Source organism: Phyllobates terribilis, unplaced genomic scaffold, assembly GCF_046119375.1.
Source record: "Phyllobates terribilis strain yellow unplaced genomic scaffold, ASM4611937v1 Scaffold_4__5_contigs__length_816908805, whole genome shotgun sequence".
NCBI classification, from domain to species: Eukaryota; Metazoa; Chordata; class Amphibia; order Anura; family Dendrobatidae; genus Phyllobates; species Phyllobates terribilis.
Window position 1 is genome coordinate 106,403,449 of NW_027362764.1, and position 16,413 is coordinate 106,419,861.

The following is a 16,413-nucleotide window of genomic DNA, read 5'->3' on the forward strand; positions in this document are numbered from 1 at the left end:
ATCAGGTAATCAGTTCAGAAAAGGATCACTGTTTAGGCACATCAGGGGCTCTGAGAACATGACATGACGCCCACAGACAATTCAATAAAAGTCTGCACTCCAAAGGGTCACTCCTTTCCTTCCTAGCCCTGACATGCACCCAAACAGTAGTTTTCTCCAACACATGGGGTATCAGCATACTCAGGAGAAATTGCAAAACACATGTTGAGGTCCAATTTTTCCTGTTACACTTGTGAAAATATTTTTTTTTAACATTTTTAGAAAAAAATGTTTTTTTTTTTATTTTCACAAGTCAACATTATAATTTTCTGTAAAGCACCTGGGGGTTCAATGTGCTCACCACACATCTAGATAAATTCATTGGGGGTCTAGTTTCCAAAAAGGGGGCACTTATTGGGAATTTCCACTGTTTAGGCACATCAGGGGCTCTGAGAACGTGACATGACGCCCACAGACAATTCAATCAAAGTCTGCATTCCAAAGGGTCACTCCTTCCCTTCCGAGTCCTGACATGCACCCAAACAGTAGTTTTCTCCAACACAAGGGGTATCAGCGTACTCAGGAGAAATTGCACAACAGACTTTAAGGTCCACTTTTCCCGGTTACCCTTGTGAAAATATTTTTTTTTTACATTTTTGTGGAAAAAATGTTTTTTTTTATTTTCACAAGTCAACATTATAATTTTCTGTGAAGCACCTGGCGGTTCACTGTGCTTACCACACATCTAGATAAATTCATTGGGGGTCTAGTTTCCAAAAAGGGGGCACTTATTGGGCATTTCCACTGTTTAGGCACATCAGGGGCTCTGAGAACGTGACATGACGCCCACAGACAATTCAATCAAAGTCTGCATTCCAAAGCATCACTCCTTCCCTTCCGAGCCCTGTGAGCACTTAAGGGGGTTTAAAGTGCTCACCACACATCTGAATAAGTTCCTTAAGGGGCCTAGTTTCCAAAATGGGGTCACTTGTGGGTTTTTTCCACTGTTTAGGCACATCAGGGGCTCTACAAACACGACATGGGGTCCGCTGTCAATTCCAGTGAGTTTTGCATTGAAAATATCAAATGGCGCTCCTTCCCTTCCGAGCCCTGCTGTGCGCCCAAACAATGGCTTTCACCCACATATGGGGTATCAGCGTTCTCAGGAGAAATTGCACAACAACTTTTGGAGTCAAATTTCTCCTTGTACCCTCGTGAAAATAAAAAAATTGTGGCTAAAAGATCGTTTTTGTGGAAAAAAAATTTTTTTTTTCACGGCTCTACGTCATAAACTTTTGCAAAACATTTGGAGTTTCAAAATGCTCACTACACATCTAAATAAGTTCCTTAAAGGGTCTAGTTTCCAAAATGGGGTTACCTATGGGGGGTTTCCACTGTTAGGCACATCAGGGGCTCTCCAAACGCGACATGGGGTCCGCTGTCAATTCTAGCGAGTTTTCCCTTGAAAACATCAAATGGCGCTCCTTCCCTTCCGAGCCCTGACATGCACCAAAACAATGGATTTCCCCCACATATGGGGTATCAGTGTACTCAGGAGAAATTGCAAAACAACTATTGTGGTCCAATTTCTCCTTGTACCCTCGTAAAAGTAAAAAAATTGCCTCTAAAAGATAATTTTTGTGGAAAAAAATGATTTTTTTTTCATGGCTCTACGTCATAAACTTTTGCGAAACACTTGGGGGTTCAAAGTGCTCACCACACAACTAAATAAGTTCCTTAATGGGTCTAGTTTCCAAAATGGGGTCACTTGTGGGGGGTTTCCACTGTTTAGGCACATCAGGGGCTCTACAAACGCGACATGGGGTCCGCTGTAAATTCCAGCGAGTTATGCATTGAAAATGTCAAATGGCGCTCCTTCCTTTCCGAGCCCTGCCGTGCGCCCAAACAATGGCTTTCCCCCACATATGGGGTATCAGCGTACTCAGAAGAAATTGCACAGCAACTTGTGGGGTTCAATTTCTCCTGGTACCCTCGTGAAAATAAAAAAAAATAGGATCTAATGTAAAATTTTAGTGAAAAAAGTTAAATGTTCATTTTTTCCTTTCACGTTTAATTAATTGCTGTGAAGCACGTGAAGGGTTAATAAACTTCTTAAATGTGGTTTTGAGCACCTTGAGGGGTGCAGTTTTTATAATGATGTCACTTTTGGGTATTTTCTGTCATAAAAACCCCTCAAGGTGACTTCTAATGTGACGTGGACCCTAAAAAAATGGTTTTGTAAAGTTTGTTGTAAAAATAAGAAATCGCTGGTCAACTTTTAACCCTTAAAGCTCCCTAACAAAAAAAAATATTTCCAAAATTGTGCTTATGTAAAGTAGACATGTGGGAAATGTTATTTATTAACTATTTTCTGTGACATATCTCTCTGATTTAAGGGCATGAAAATTCAAAGTTTGAAAATTGTGAAATTTTCAAAATTTTTGCCAAATTTCTGTTTTTTTTCACAAATAAACGCAAGTGATATCGAAGAAATTTTATCACTATCATGAAATACAATATGTCAAAAACAATCTCAGAGTCAGGGGGATCCGTTGAAGCGTTCCAGAGTAATTACCTCATAAAGTGACAATGGTCAGAATTGTAAAAATTGGCCCGGTCATTAACATGCAAACCACCCTCGGGGGTAAAGGGGTTAACTTGCTTAACTGTTCACAATAACAGTAATTTTGACCGGGGGTGCCCAAACTTTTACATGCCACGGTAACTACAGTGAAAGTGCAGTTGATTTCAACTTGATAAATACACCTAGTTCAGTCACAAGGCTAGGACAATAATCATATTTTCTTGTAATTAGTGGGCATCTCTACCCAAATTATCTTAATGACATGGAAGAAGATGACTTAAAGTGCAGACTTAGTTGTGTTTCTTGGAGGTTTAATACTTAGGTTACAAAGTGGCTAAATCCATAGTCAGCAAATTTGTTTCATGTTTGAAGTAAAGGAGTTTGTAGGAGTTCAGACGAGATTATCTATCGCTTAACATTAGAGACATTAAAAGCCAGGTAAACAGATAACTTGTTTGTAAATCCACCAAGAAGAACATCACGGGAGCTCTGTGATTTGTGAGAACAAAACAGCCAGGACTGAACTTTCCTATTTCAAGACCAAACGCAAAATTATTTTTAATACTTAATTACATTAAACCACATAGTGTTAACTAGGACAGAGATTAAGAAAGCAAAGGAACACATCAAAAAGCAAAGTAATGCATATTCTGGTCTGTGCACAGTGTGCTACGATTCAATCAAAGTAGATTAGGTTAAATTACACTTTATAAAACGGTTACCACTGGAACTAGAGCTAAAATACCACCCCTGCTGTGTTAAAAGACTTCATCGGTGGTGAATATTACACATTTTTGTGGCTTTTCATCTGAAATTTATGGTCCAAGATCCCACAGGTGTTTTCATAATCAGTTCATTTCTAACTGCGAAGAGTTTCTGTAGAAAACAATGAAAAGAAATGCAGTTACAGCATTAGGGTGATAAGAGTAAAACTGCATTATACAAGAGTCAGACATTCAAAATAAATGTAGTTCATTGACTTGTATAATAGGGGAAACATCCTGTTTAAAAACATTTTTAGCTATTGCTTCAAAATTTCCTATACTGTTATGGAAACTGTCTTCAGCTTCATTCTGCCTGAACTACGGACACCATGACTGACCACTCTCCATGACTCACAGGTCTCTCGCTATGTAGATATATAGGGAGACCTTTCAGTTAACTGGAGCAGGGCGTGTAGTCCCCGAATGACTTTAAAAGTTCGATTCATTCAGACCGTAGTATGTGCAGTATGAATCTGATGACAAGTTCCTTTAAAATTCTATAACGCCAATTCAAAGTTGGTCCGTTGTGTAAAATGTAGAGAAAACAAGAATGCAATGATTTGGAAATTTCTTAAAGCCATATTTTATTTACAACAGAGCATAGATCAGAAGTTGAACGTTAGACAGTTTTCCATTTCATTTGAAATGAATAACTCAATTAGAAATTGATGGCAGCGGCACATCTCAAAAAAATTGGGACAGGGTTAACAAAAGGCTGCAAAAGTAAATTGTACTAATGAAAACAGAATGAAGAAATAAAGAAGCTCACCACGCCAATACTGTTCGGGATACACCAGAAAGTTGATGAATGGGTGCCAATTACTGGTGGTGAAGCTCGGCTATTGTTGAATTTTCCGGTACTTACATCCAATAAATTAATCTTTTTATAAGATATTCATTTAAAAACAGGAGGATCCATCATGAGAATAAAACCTTACGCATTTCTGGCGTACACTACGCCCTTAGTCATAGGAATATGGCTATGACTAAGGGCATAATGTATGCCAAAAATGTGTCCCTCCGCATCCCTGACACGTGCATCGGCCCTTGGCATTCCTTGAATGCCGACGCCGTTGTGCGTTTCGGTGGCGGCGGTGTGTCCGCGTCATTCCACGGCTGGATAGACAGTGCTTGTAGCGTCCTTGACGATGGAGGCGGGACTTCCGGATCATGTGTTGTGATCAGGTGACGCGTCTCTGTGGTTACCGGGTGACACCCATAATAAGTCAGGACTTCCTGATCACATGACGTGATCTGATCATGTGTTTCCCTGGCAGCTGGGGGGGCGGGCCGAATGTTCTACTTCCGCACGCCAGAAAAGCACATGCACATTACATTTTTGGACATAGGGGTATAAATAGTGGGTGGCTGGTAGATGTGATCACCCCTTGAAGAAGGTTTCCTACCGAAACGTGCGTCGGGGTGACGCTTACCGCGGTTCAATTGGTGGCTGAGCAACGATCCAGGTATACTTTTCCCCAATATTTGGTTACTAATTAAATAGTACCATGTATATATGTATGTGGGGAGTGATTATACTCGGTTTACTGGGTATCCTAGATGCCATATAGGGATGCAGATGTTATATGGGGATGGAATATTTCCTAATCTTTGAGTCATTTTGAATATTGATAAAATAATTTTCTCCCCACTAACCTGTGCATTATGTTAGCCTACCATTTGCCGCGGATGCGCCACAAATTTTATTATTGTTTGTGATCATGGCCTTTTTATATATATGTCTTGGTCTTAGTACTCTGCTTTTTTTTGGACATGTTTCGTATGTGTATGTACATGTTGTGACTAATTTTTTTCAATAAAGTTAAAAAAATTTCTTTACATATGAACTAGTGTGACCATCCTTTTCTCTGCTTTGCGGAGATCCCCCCCTTCCTTATCTCCACTAGATGGTCTGTTCTGTGGATTAAATCATATATACAATAACATGGGTCCATTGGGACTTGATATATTTCATCCTTGTTTATTGTGGTGGTGTTTCAGTCTCTCATTATGCCAAAAATGTGTAATGTTTTATCCTCTTGATGGATCCTCCTGTTTTTAAATGAATTTGTAATAAAAAGATTAATATTATGGATGGAAGTGCTGGAAAATCCTTTTTTCTTCTTCGGTTCTACAATTAATGAAAAACAGCTGGAAGGTCAATTTTCAACTAAGTTCATCTCACATAACTGTACAAAAAGAGAATGTTAGAGAGGCAGAGCTCCAACTTTTTAGCTGAATGCATTTACCATATTAGTAACATTTTTCTCATTTCGCACTTTTTGTTCAAATGAAGTCTGTCAGTAAAAAATGATTGTTCAAACTTAGCACAGACATTAGGTTCATCCTTGATATGACCAAACAGCCCATGTCACTTCCCACCTATTTACTTTCCATCTATCGCTACACTTCTTTGAGTCCTGTAAACCCAGAGCTATCAGTCAATGAAGAGGGGGTGGAAATAGATGCACAAAGTAGGTGGGAAGAAGTATTAAACTATTTGGACATGCCAAGAGTGCACCAAGTGCTATGCTTGGTTTGAACAGTTATTTTGTGCGTACAGACTCCCTTTGACATTCTATTGGTTTTGCACAAATAGTCGTTCACAGACTACCAATGTTGGGGACATTGATCCCTCAGTGGTCCCTACTACGGGTGGCTTCATCTGAAGTACTCTATAATCCTGCATACTGAGAATTTGGACAACTCAATGTGTTAAGTATAGAGCTACCCACTAACATGCAAAATCCCCAACAGTAAAGATCTTATATCCTCAGAAGCAATGTGGGTTCAATCCAACTACATCCCGGCACTTTTTGCTTCGATAATGATGTTTTCTCGGGTCTGGAATCTCATAATCAAGGCAATGTCACAATTCAGAATTAACTCCAAATTTCTGCATTTAGGTCAAAATACAGAACAGAAGAGCTACCTTTATAAAATGATTCCCAGGCATGGCAGGCCAAGGTTGTAAAAGAAGCAGACAAGGTGAGGACAATAGGCATAACTTCCAGGATAAAGAACAAAGGACACAGGGTTTAACATACAGACCTGACTCAAGATGTAAACAAGATTTACGGTTCCGAATACAAGCTTAGATTCAGGGTATGGAATACAGACCCAAATCCAGGTCTAAAGGCCTCCATACACATTAAACTAAAGTTAGCCTAATTCACCAATATTGGGGGAAAGTCTAATGGGTATGTGGGTATCCCGACTGTCTGCAAACAGATGATATCAGGTAAGGATCCAGCATGCTGAATTTCGTTTGAACCTTTTGTTCCCCTAGAAATAAGCTGCAGCCAGAGTAGACAGAGAACACAGGAGCGTTGAGTGAACCAAGCATTCTTGTCTATGAGGGCGTTTGGAGAAATAGCTGTCAATTGCTCAGTCCACCTTTATCTAATGAAACTTGGCGAAACGGCATGCTTCAAGTAGAGTGAGGCGTCAGACAAGGCTGTCAGCATTTCTCTTCACTTTATATGCAGAAGCTATTTTCAGGAAGGTTGGACTTGGCGAAAAATAAGAAGGAATCAAAATTGCTGGACGAATCATCAACAATCTTAAATATGCAGACGATACAACATTGATAGCAACAAGCGTAGATTGAATTAGGGACTTACTATGGAGTGTCAAGATGGAAAGCTCGAACATGTGACTGCTACTCAACACAAAGAAGACAAAGATATTGACTACTGACAGGTAAGACCGGTACACATTTGAAATGGAGGGTGACGAACTGGAAGTTGTAAAAGACTTCAACCTATTCGGATCGTTGATCACTCAAGATGCAGTGACGACACCGGACGTCAATAGAAGAATAGCTATGGGCAAATCAACAATAAAGTCACTGGACAAGATCTTCAAATCAAGGAACATTTCACTGGCGACAAAGACACGGCTCATACATAGTCTGGTCTTTTCTGTGCTAACATACGGATTCCAAACCTGGACGATAAAGAAACAAGATAGAAGAAGAATCAATACCTTCAAAATGTGGTGCTCGAGAAGGATGTTACCAATACCATTGTGCAGCCTATGTGCCTGCACCAGGGCCCAAGAGGTAAGGGGGCCCATTTCTACCTCCAAAGCAGGTGCGTTATTGCATTTTTAGGAGCTCTTGGACTGCAAAAGGCCAATATATTGTTCTTGCACAGAGGCCCTTTTCTGTCTGTGTACGCTAGTGATCAATACCATGGATCGCAAGAAGAACAAACAAATCAATTTTGGAACAAATCAAGCCAGACATGTCACTCAAAGTAAGAATCGCCAAGCTATGACTTGTCTACTTTATACACATCATAGAAGGAAGCAATCACTGGAGATGGACATCATGGTTGTAAGAATAGAAGGAACAAGGCGAAAAGGAAGACCAGCAACCCGATGGCTTGATACTATCAAGATAATGGCAGAGAAGACCCTGGTGAACCTATCTAGGCTTGCACAAGATCAATCTTCTTACATATCGTTCATCCTTCACATCGCCATGGCTCAAGATCAAGCCAAAGGCCGTTATAAAAAGAAAATGGAAAATGGGGACCTTAAGGATACCAAATCATACTTAGGGCTCAAACTCAAAAACTTGAGGTTTATGCTGTGGATTGTTATCCAGAGCTTAAATCTCAAGTTTTTGAGTTTAAGTCAAAGTATGATTTGGTATCTTTGAGGTCCCCATTTTCTTTTAAAAACGGTAGCATAAAATATAGCGGTAGCTATAAACAGTAGCATAAAATATAGTAGTACGTAGCATTTTATATAGCAGTAGTCAAAACAATCAAGCACCGGAAGTACAAAGCTGTGGGCAATTATAGGGCAGCAATTAGAGTTTTTTTACTTTTTGACTTTTAATTTTATTGGTTCTTCGAGTGTCTTTGTTTTATGCTAGGGCTTGATCTCTTTTCTGCAATTTCCTCCTCTTTTATGAGAACATTTGGTGTAAACGAGTCCAGGGTGAAAATCCCAAACATTCCTTGTTTGGACAGACAGGAATTTTTTTACCTTTTCTCAAATTTTTGGGGATTGCAATAAATAAGTGAAACCGTGACACAATCATACAGCATGTATAAAATGGTGTAAACTTCATATTGTTACACTTTATATTTATATTTACAATGTATATAAATTCTATTTTAATTTGATTTTAGGTCATTTGGATCCTCGCTATCAATGTTATTGCAGGGCCCAGGAGATTCAAATTATCCCCCTGCGTCGGTTCTTCTAAACACAAGTTGATCAATCATAAGGTTACATCTGTTTTATCAGAAATGAGTAAAAATTGGAGCTAAATTGTTACAAAAAGAATCTGTGCCAATATGATGTATTTATCTTATTTGTGAAATCATTCATTCCTTAATGCCTGGAAATTCAAGCAGATAAGGATGTGACTATGTCTCTGCCGCACACAATTTACAACAGGAATTACATTTTGTCTTATTTTATGGCTGTTTGTGTAAGTGAAATTGAAATGATCTACAATATAAAGCAGTCTTGCTATTCAGATTGCGTGAAAATATTCATAAAACACATTTACAAGAAATCATAATTATGAAACAACTTCTTCAAGTCTGCTTTAAAGTGATATTTATGCAACTACATATCCTCAATTGATAATGAGATTATCTACTAATTAATTTTTTTAACTAACGTCCCCCTCTCCCCAGTAGCAGAATTAATGCTCAGTGTATGAAAGCTTTTCCTTAGCAAATGGCGTGAAGTAGCAGCTGATTTGTACACATTGCATGAAACAGAAAGAACTACTGCTGTTAGTGGTCTAGTGCCTGTGTTTCCTGGTTGGTGTGAAACTACAACTCTCAGCATTCCTTATCAGCCTCTGAAGTGCCGGAAGTTGTAATTCCTCAATAGCTGGAGAGACGAGGTTGGAGAACACTGTGTTGTCTCGTTATCAATACAAGGAGACTGCATTGCTCTGAGCTGCTCAAGAGACAACTTGAGAATAACCCTACTGTAGACCCTTGGTCTCATCAGTTCCACTTCTGGCTTGGGTTTGACAGTTTTCTACCGTATATTAGCAAGTGACCATAACTGTTTGTGAAGGAGGCTGGTTTAGTTATTGAAATAAGCCAGACAGCAAGTCTCATTCACAGCAGTAATCACATGCCAACACTGGAAAAGCTCTCCTAGCAGGCCCAGTACCGACTAATTGGGTCTAGGACTGCAAGGACAGCTAATGAGGGTTTATTAAAAGATCGAGAATAATTATGGGCTGCCAAAGAGTTTGACAAGGAGGGGAGTGGGTGGGTATGAAAGGGGTTAAAAGGGGTTGTCCTAATATTGGTATTAGTATTAGGATTGTCCTAGTATAGCAGGGAAACACTTAGTACTTAAAGGGGTTGCCCACTACTTGGACAACCCCTTCTTGATCTACCTTATTTTTCGGACTATAAAACGCACCGGACAATAAGACGTACCCCAAATTTTGGAGTGGAATTTAAGAAAAAAAATATTTTTTATAAGATGGGGGTCCGTCTTTTAGTCTGAATAGGTATCTTACCTGGGGGGCGGTGGAGCAAGGGTCACGCGAGGCAGGGTCTTTTCAGGAAGCTGGTGCTCCAGCAGCGGGGAGTTGCGGTGGTGGTGGAGCAGGATCGCAGGGCCCTCCATTCCCTCCCTCAGAAACCCGGCAGCTGCAGCAGAAGAGGTGAGATGGCTGAGGCCCGATGTATGGCTGAGGCCCGGTGCCTGGCTAGGGGGCTGGGTCCTGGCTAAGGCCCAGTGCCTGGTAGAGACCTGATGCCTGGGGCCGGTGTCTGGCTGGGGGCCGGTGAGCAGCAAGCCATAGCTAGCGTGCATAGCTTTCCGGTGTGCAAGGCCATCTTCCTGAAGCTGTAATCTACAGGAAAATGGCCGCCCAAGCTACAAGTCTGCGCATGCGGCGGCGTGAGGCGCCATTTTCCTCTCGATCACAGCTTCAGGAAGATGGTCGCGCACACCGGAAAGCTGCGCACGCCGCTCTGCCACGCCGCTCACCAGGCCCCAGCCAGACGCTGGCCTGCAGCATCTCACCTCTTCTTCTGCCACCGCTGGGCTCCTTAAGGAGGGAGGTAATGGAGGGCCCTGCGATCCCGCTCCACCACCACCACAACTATCTGGTAAGCTCTACGTTCGGACCATAAGATGCACCCTCCATTCTCCTCCCAAATTCGGGGGGGGGAGTGCGTCTTATGGTCTGAAAAATACGGTAAATGTTTGGCCCCAATAAAAAAAAAACTTACAGTCACCTCCCATGCCAGTGCTGTTCCAGCGATGTCGGCACTCACGTTCCCAGGGCTTTCATGCGGTTGTTATGACACGTGACCCTGGCGCCCAATCAGTGCTGACGTCATTGTCTCCACCTTCATATGAATTGAACATGAAGAGGAAGTCAGGGCTGCGGCTGATCTCTGACTTCCTCTTCATGATCAATTTGTATGAAGGCGGAGACAGTGACGTCAGCACTGACTGGGCGCTGGGGTCACGTGTCATAACTAGTGTTGAGCGAATGAGTTGTGACTGAGTTGTTATTTATTAAATACTGTATATTAAATAAAGCTGTGTCCAACCCACTTAATACAATTTTTATGACGTGCTATAAATTAAGGTTTTGCACTTATGGGCCGCCTATTATGGAATAGGAATGGGGCTCCTGGGAGGCACTTTAGGGTTTGACACAAACTAATGTGTTTACCTCTTCTGTCTTCTACTCCTGGCCCCACTATTTGCTAGAGGAGCAGATAGAGCAACGGGCAGCTTCCAGGTTGTTAGTGCCAAGGGGAAAAATAGAGCAATAACCAGCAGTTAGGACCAGAAAAATTACGATACTTGACTGGTCAATACGTAGTGTCTATCTCTGCTTCTTGGCCAGCTGAATATTGCGACATTTCTACCTTCAGTTATAACAAATAGACGGTTCCTCTTTGTGGTTCATTTTCCACATGGACTCATGTAGAAATATTGCATCATGCACTATTCTGGTCTATTTTAGGCTACATTCACACATTGCGCTTTTGCTGCGCTTTTTTTTCTGCAGGCAAAACCTGCTCTCTTGGCAGTAAAGAAGCTGCTTACAAAAGGCAGTTTTTAATGCGTATTTTCTGCATTTTTTGCCGAGTTTTTATTAACTCTTGTGCCTGCTGATAAAGTTTAGTGCCCTCAAAAAAAGATGATGCAAAACCTGACATTGTTTGCTGCGATTTTGAACTTACTCAATGCTTTCTATGGGTGAAAAAATGCTGCAAAAATGCTGAAAGAAAAACGCAGCAGTTTTTCAATTCAGTCAGGAAAAAAAACAGTGCGAGTGCATGAGATTTCTGAACTCTCATAGCTTTTGCTGGTACTGTAAAACGCAGCTGAAAATTTGCATTAAAAAAAACGAAGCAAAAACGCAACGTGTGAACATAGCCTTACAGATCAGAATTTTGCATGGTATAGCAGGAAGCTCCTCTACTCGTCCGTGTTGTGGACTCATACAAGGAGCTTCTGCACACAGAGCCATGTTCACAATTGGCTCAATTTTAACAACAGCCATCTGCGCCTGACCTATCAGTTACTAAATAGAGAAAAATAAGAGACAGAAAAAAAATAACACATTCTAAAGGCCGAGGGTATTGAGATTTTGGCATTCTGTGGTTGACTTTGCGTGCTATTGAGGCAATTCGCTCCCCCGATGACTACCACCATACAATAATAATTGCACGACCTGGCACTGGATTCAAGTTAGGCTTCTGGGCACTAACAAGGATGATGATACTAGATAAAATAATAACAATAATAATAATACTAGAAGTTTGCATAATTTTCTGTAACATAATTGGCCTCAAAAAGCATATATCAGGATAAGTCTGGTCTGATTGGACTAAACTGGAGTGATTAACTGACGGAATTAGTGCTCATGTTACAAGCTGAAATTCACAACAGCACTGTAGTAATTAAGTGTAAATAAGCTAAGACATATCATGATGGAGGGAGGATATTACCATAATAAAGTAACCTCACAAAATAATGGATCACTTCTATGCTGAGAGCAGGCTGGGAGAAATCTAATTAAGTTCTCCTGTCCAGCTGACTTTTCCAATCCTGAGACTTGTACAATTCCCCTGTGTAGGCATTTTCGTTAAATCAGTAGATACTAACCACTTTTCAAAAGCAATTACAGGCGTGAGTTGCTGCATAATCCAAAATATTTAGGCAAGATTTAAAGAATATCATACAAGTACTGTATATGAACTATATATTTAAAGAAAATCAAATTGTTTCCCCTCATTGCTATTTTACAAATATGTGTCAGTGTGTCTACTTATAGGCTGTGTTCTGTTGATCGCCCATTATTATTCTTTGTTCTATTGTTATTGTTGTATTGTCATTTTGTCACAATAACATGTAAATATATCTATCGCCTGTGCTCCACATTCATAATAATGTATTTATATGCCAGACATTACTGTAATGATCTCACAATAGTGTGCGTACTGTATATATATATAGGTTGTGACTTGATAATAGTAAATGCTTTAAGGCCATACTGTGTTATAATCACATCAAACTTGTGTGTGGTGACATATTTATAGGTTGTGTTCTTAGAGGGTGTATATATTGTTTATCTTCTATTGTAATGTCACACTAATGTATTTTTCTTTGTGTTTCATGTATGTAAATTAATCTAGCATGTTTATACATGTCGAGGTTATGCTTAGGTATATGTTTTATTCTATTCAACTGGGTGCTGTTGTTTACTTACAATGAAGGTTTTATCACTAGGACATTATCATTGCTGCCACATGCCAAATTGTCTGACTCCGCCCCCTACTGTGATAAACAGCTCACTGTAAATAGACTATGTACATAGAGTGCCTTGTGTAGGTGGGGTTAACTGTGGTGGGGGTGGGGTTAGCTTTCTCACCTCTGCTGCATTCTACATCTATGAACCTGATTATGTCAGAACTGCTTCACTCAGTAAACTAAATGATACATCCCTGGAATCACGGTCTCTTTTACTACATTATGCTGCTCTCAGACATGGTAGCCAAAACCTGGCAATAGATTCCCTTTAATATTCAGTGGTGAGACAACTTAGTTTGCATATGCCATTTCTTCACTGAATAGGTGGAATGAAGCCAGTTAGAGAGCATAACGCCAGTGAAAAGTGTGTTTTTTATGATCTCATGTGCTGCAGAAGGCCACAGAGAGGGAAGTCTGCAAAGGAGAGTTATAGGTATGAAAAGTTATCATGGCATCTTGACAAGATGGAGAAGAAAAGGGATGAGAATGATTCCAATTAGCAAAGACATTACCTGCTTTGAAATAAATGTTTTTATGATACTGACTAGTACTACATCTAATAAGTACTGGGGTATCTGTGTAGTCCGCAGTCTAATGATGACTAGTAATAATAAATCCCTGTATCTCCTTAACATTGTTGGAGGTTTATGCAATACAAATCACTGTACTAATCTTGGTGCTGTATTCATCTTCTGATGATGGTTCTGATACTGTATTCAGGTACTGATGGTGGTTCTAATAGTGTATTCATGTACTGATGATGCTTCTGGTAATGTATTTATTTACTGATGATAGTTCTGATGTTGTTTTCATGAACTGATGGTGGTTTTGGTGATGTATTTATGCATTAATGATGGTTCTGATCAGTGACCCAACGATCGCAGATGCAGAGGGTGCAACCGCAACCAGACCAGTGCGGGAAGGGGGCCTGTCGAAGCCAGCACATATTTTAACTGGATGTGCATCCAAGGACACACATCCTGCTGAAATGCATTGCATTGCAGGGACCCTTCAGCTCCCTCCGCTACAATAATACACACCGCTGGCCAATCAGAAGCCGTCATCAGATGCCGACGTGCAAGTCACTGGCTGTACATGGCAGTGACGTCATGCGCTGCCAATCGCTTGAATGCTGAATGCTGAAGTCAGCTGCTGGCTTCTGTGCTGGCTACAAAAGAGGACACAGAGTGGCGTGGAAGCGGAGGGAATATGATTAGAATTGTTTTTTTTTTATAGTTAAAGTACAATGGCAGAGCAGGGGACATATATATACCAGGATGGGGGGATATATACCAGGATATGGGACAAATATACCAGGATTGGGGATATACAGTAAATGAGGATGAGCCCAGGAGGGGAGACATATATACCAGAATGGAGAACATATATACCAGAATGGTATATTATTATTATTATTATTATTATTATTATATTGTATATTATTATTATTATCATTATTATTATTATTTTTTATTTATATAGTGCCAACACATTCCGCAGCACTTTATAATTAAGTAGGGACATATACAGACAATATAAACATTACAATGTATCACATTTCAACAGTTACCGGAGGGTTGAGGGCCCTGCTCGCAAGCTTACAATCTATATGGAAAAGGGGGGACACAATGAGTAGAACATGGTCATCAGCCAGTATCTGTCTGTCTAAGGGCAGTTACCGTGTGGTGTTTGGTGCATGCATTCATCTGTGGAGACAGATGAATACGCAGGGGCAGATTAAGATTAACATTTAGGAGGGGACCGGGGAGAGTTAGGTCGGTGAGTTGAGGTGATAGGCTTGTCTAAATAGATGTGTTTTTAAAGCACGTTTGAAGACATGGAGGCTAGATATCAGTCGGATCGTTTGGGGCAGTGCATTCCAGAAAACTTGGGCGGCACGAGAGAAGTGTTGGAGACGGAGGTGTGAGATTCAGATTAAAGAGGATGTTAGTTTTAGATCAGTTGCAGAACAGAGGGCACGGGAGGGGCGATAGATAGAAATGAGGGATGAGATATAGGGCGGCGCAGAACTGTGGAGAGCTTTGTGGGTGAGAGAGATGAGTTTGTATAGTATTCTGTGGTGAATGGGTAACTAGTGCAATGATTGGCACAGGGTAGAGGTGTCGGTGAAGCGGCCTGGTAGAAATATGACCCTGGCTGCTGCATTCAGAATGGATTGGAGAGAAGAGAGTTTGTTTAGAGGGAGACCGATTAGAAGAGAGTTGCAGTAGTCCAGACGAGAGTGAATGAGAGTGACAGTGAGAGTTTTTGCAGTATCAAAGGTGAGAAAAGGTCGGATTCTAGAGATGTTTTTAAGGTGCAGGTGGCAAGAGCGAGTGAGTGATTGAATATAGGGAATAAAGGAAAGTTGTGTGTCAAATATGACTCCAAGACAGCGAGCTTGCTGCTTGGGAGTTATGGTGGCGCCACCCAAGGAAATTGAAAAGTCAGGTATAGGCAGGCTAGTAGAGGGAGGAAAAATAAGGAGTTCAGTTTTGGAGAGATTCAGTTTCAGATAGAGGGAGGACATGATGTTAGAGACAGCGGACAGACAATCACTGGTATTTTGTATTAAAGTGGGGGTGAAGTCAGGTGAAGAGGTGTATAGTTGGGTGTCATCAGCATAGAGATGATTCTGGAAACCAAATCTGCTGATGGTTTGTCTAATAGGAGCAGTATACAAGGAGAAGAGGAGGGGACCTAGGACTGATCCTTATGGAACCCCGTTAGTAAGGGGAAGATTAGAGGAAGAAGAGCCGGCAAAAGATACTGTGAAGGAGCGCTCAGAGTGATAGGAGGAGAACCAGGTGAGAGCGGTGTCCTTGAGGCCTATAGAGCAGAGGATAGTGAGGAGGAGCTGGTGATCCACAGTGTCAAAAGAGGCAGAGAGATCCAGGAAAAACAGCAGGGAGTAGTGACCATTCGATTTAGATGTTAGTAGATCATTAGAGACTTTAGTGAGAGCCGTTTCAGTCGAGTGTGAGGAGCGGAAACCAGATTGTAAAGAGTCAAGAAGAGAGTTATCTGAGAGGTAGCGGATTAGACGGGAGTGGACCAAGCATTCCAGGAGTTTAGAGATGAAGGGAAAATTAGAGACCGGTCTGTAGTTAGCAGTGCAGTTCTCGTCCAGGGATGGCTTTTTAAGTAAAGGGGTTATGATGGCATGTTTGAATGAAGATTGAAAGATACCTGAAGAAAGAGAGAGGTTAAATATTTTAGTTAGATGGATAGTGAGAGCTGGGGAAAGGGACTGAAGGAGATGTGAGGGAATAGGGTCACTGTTGCAGGTTGTAGGACGAGAAGAAGCGAGGA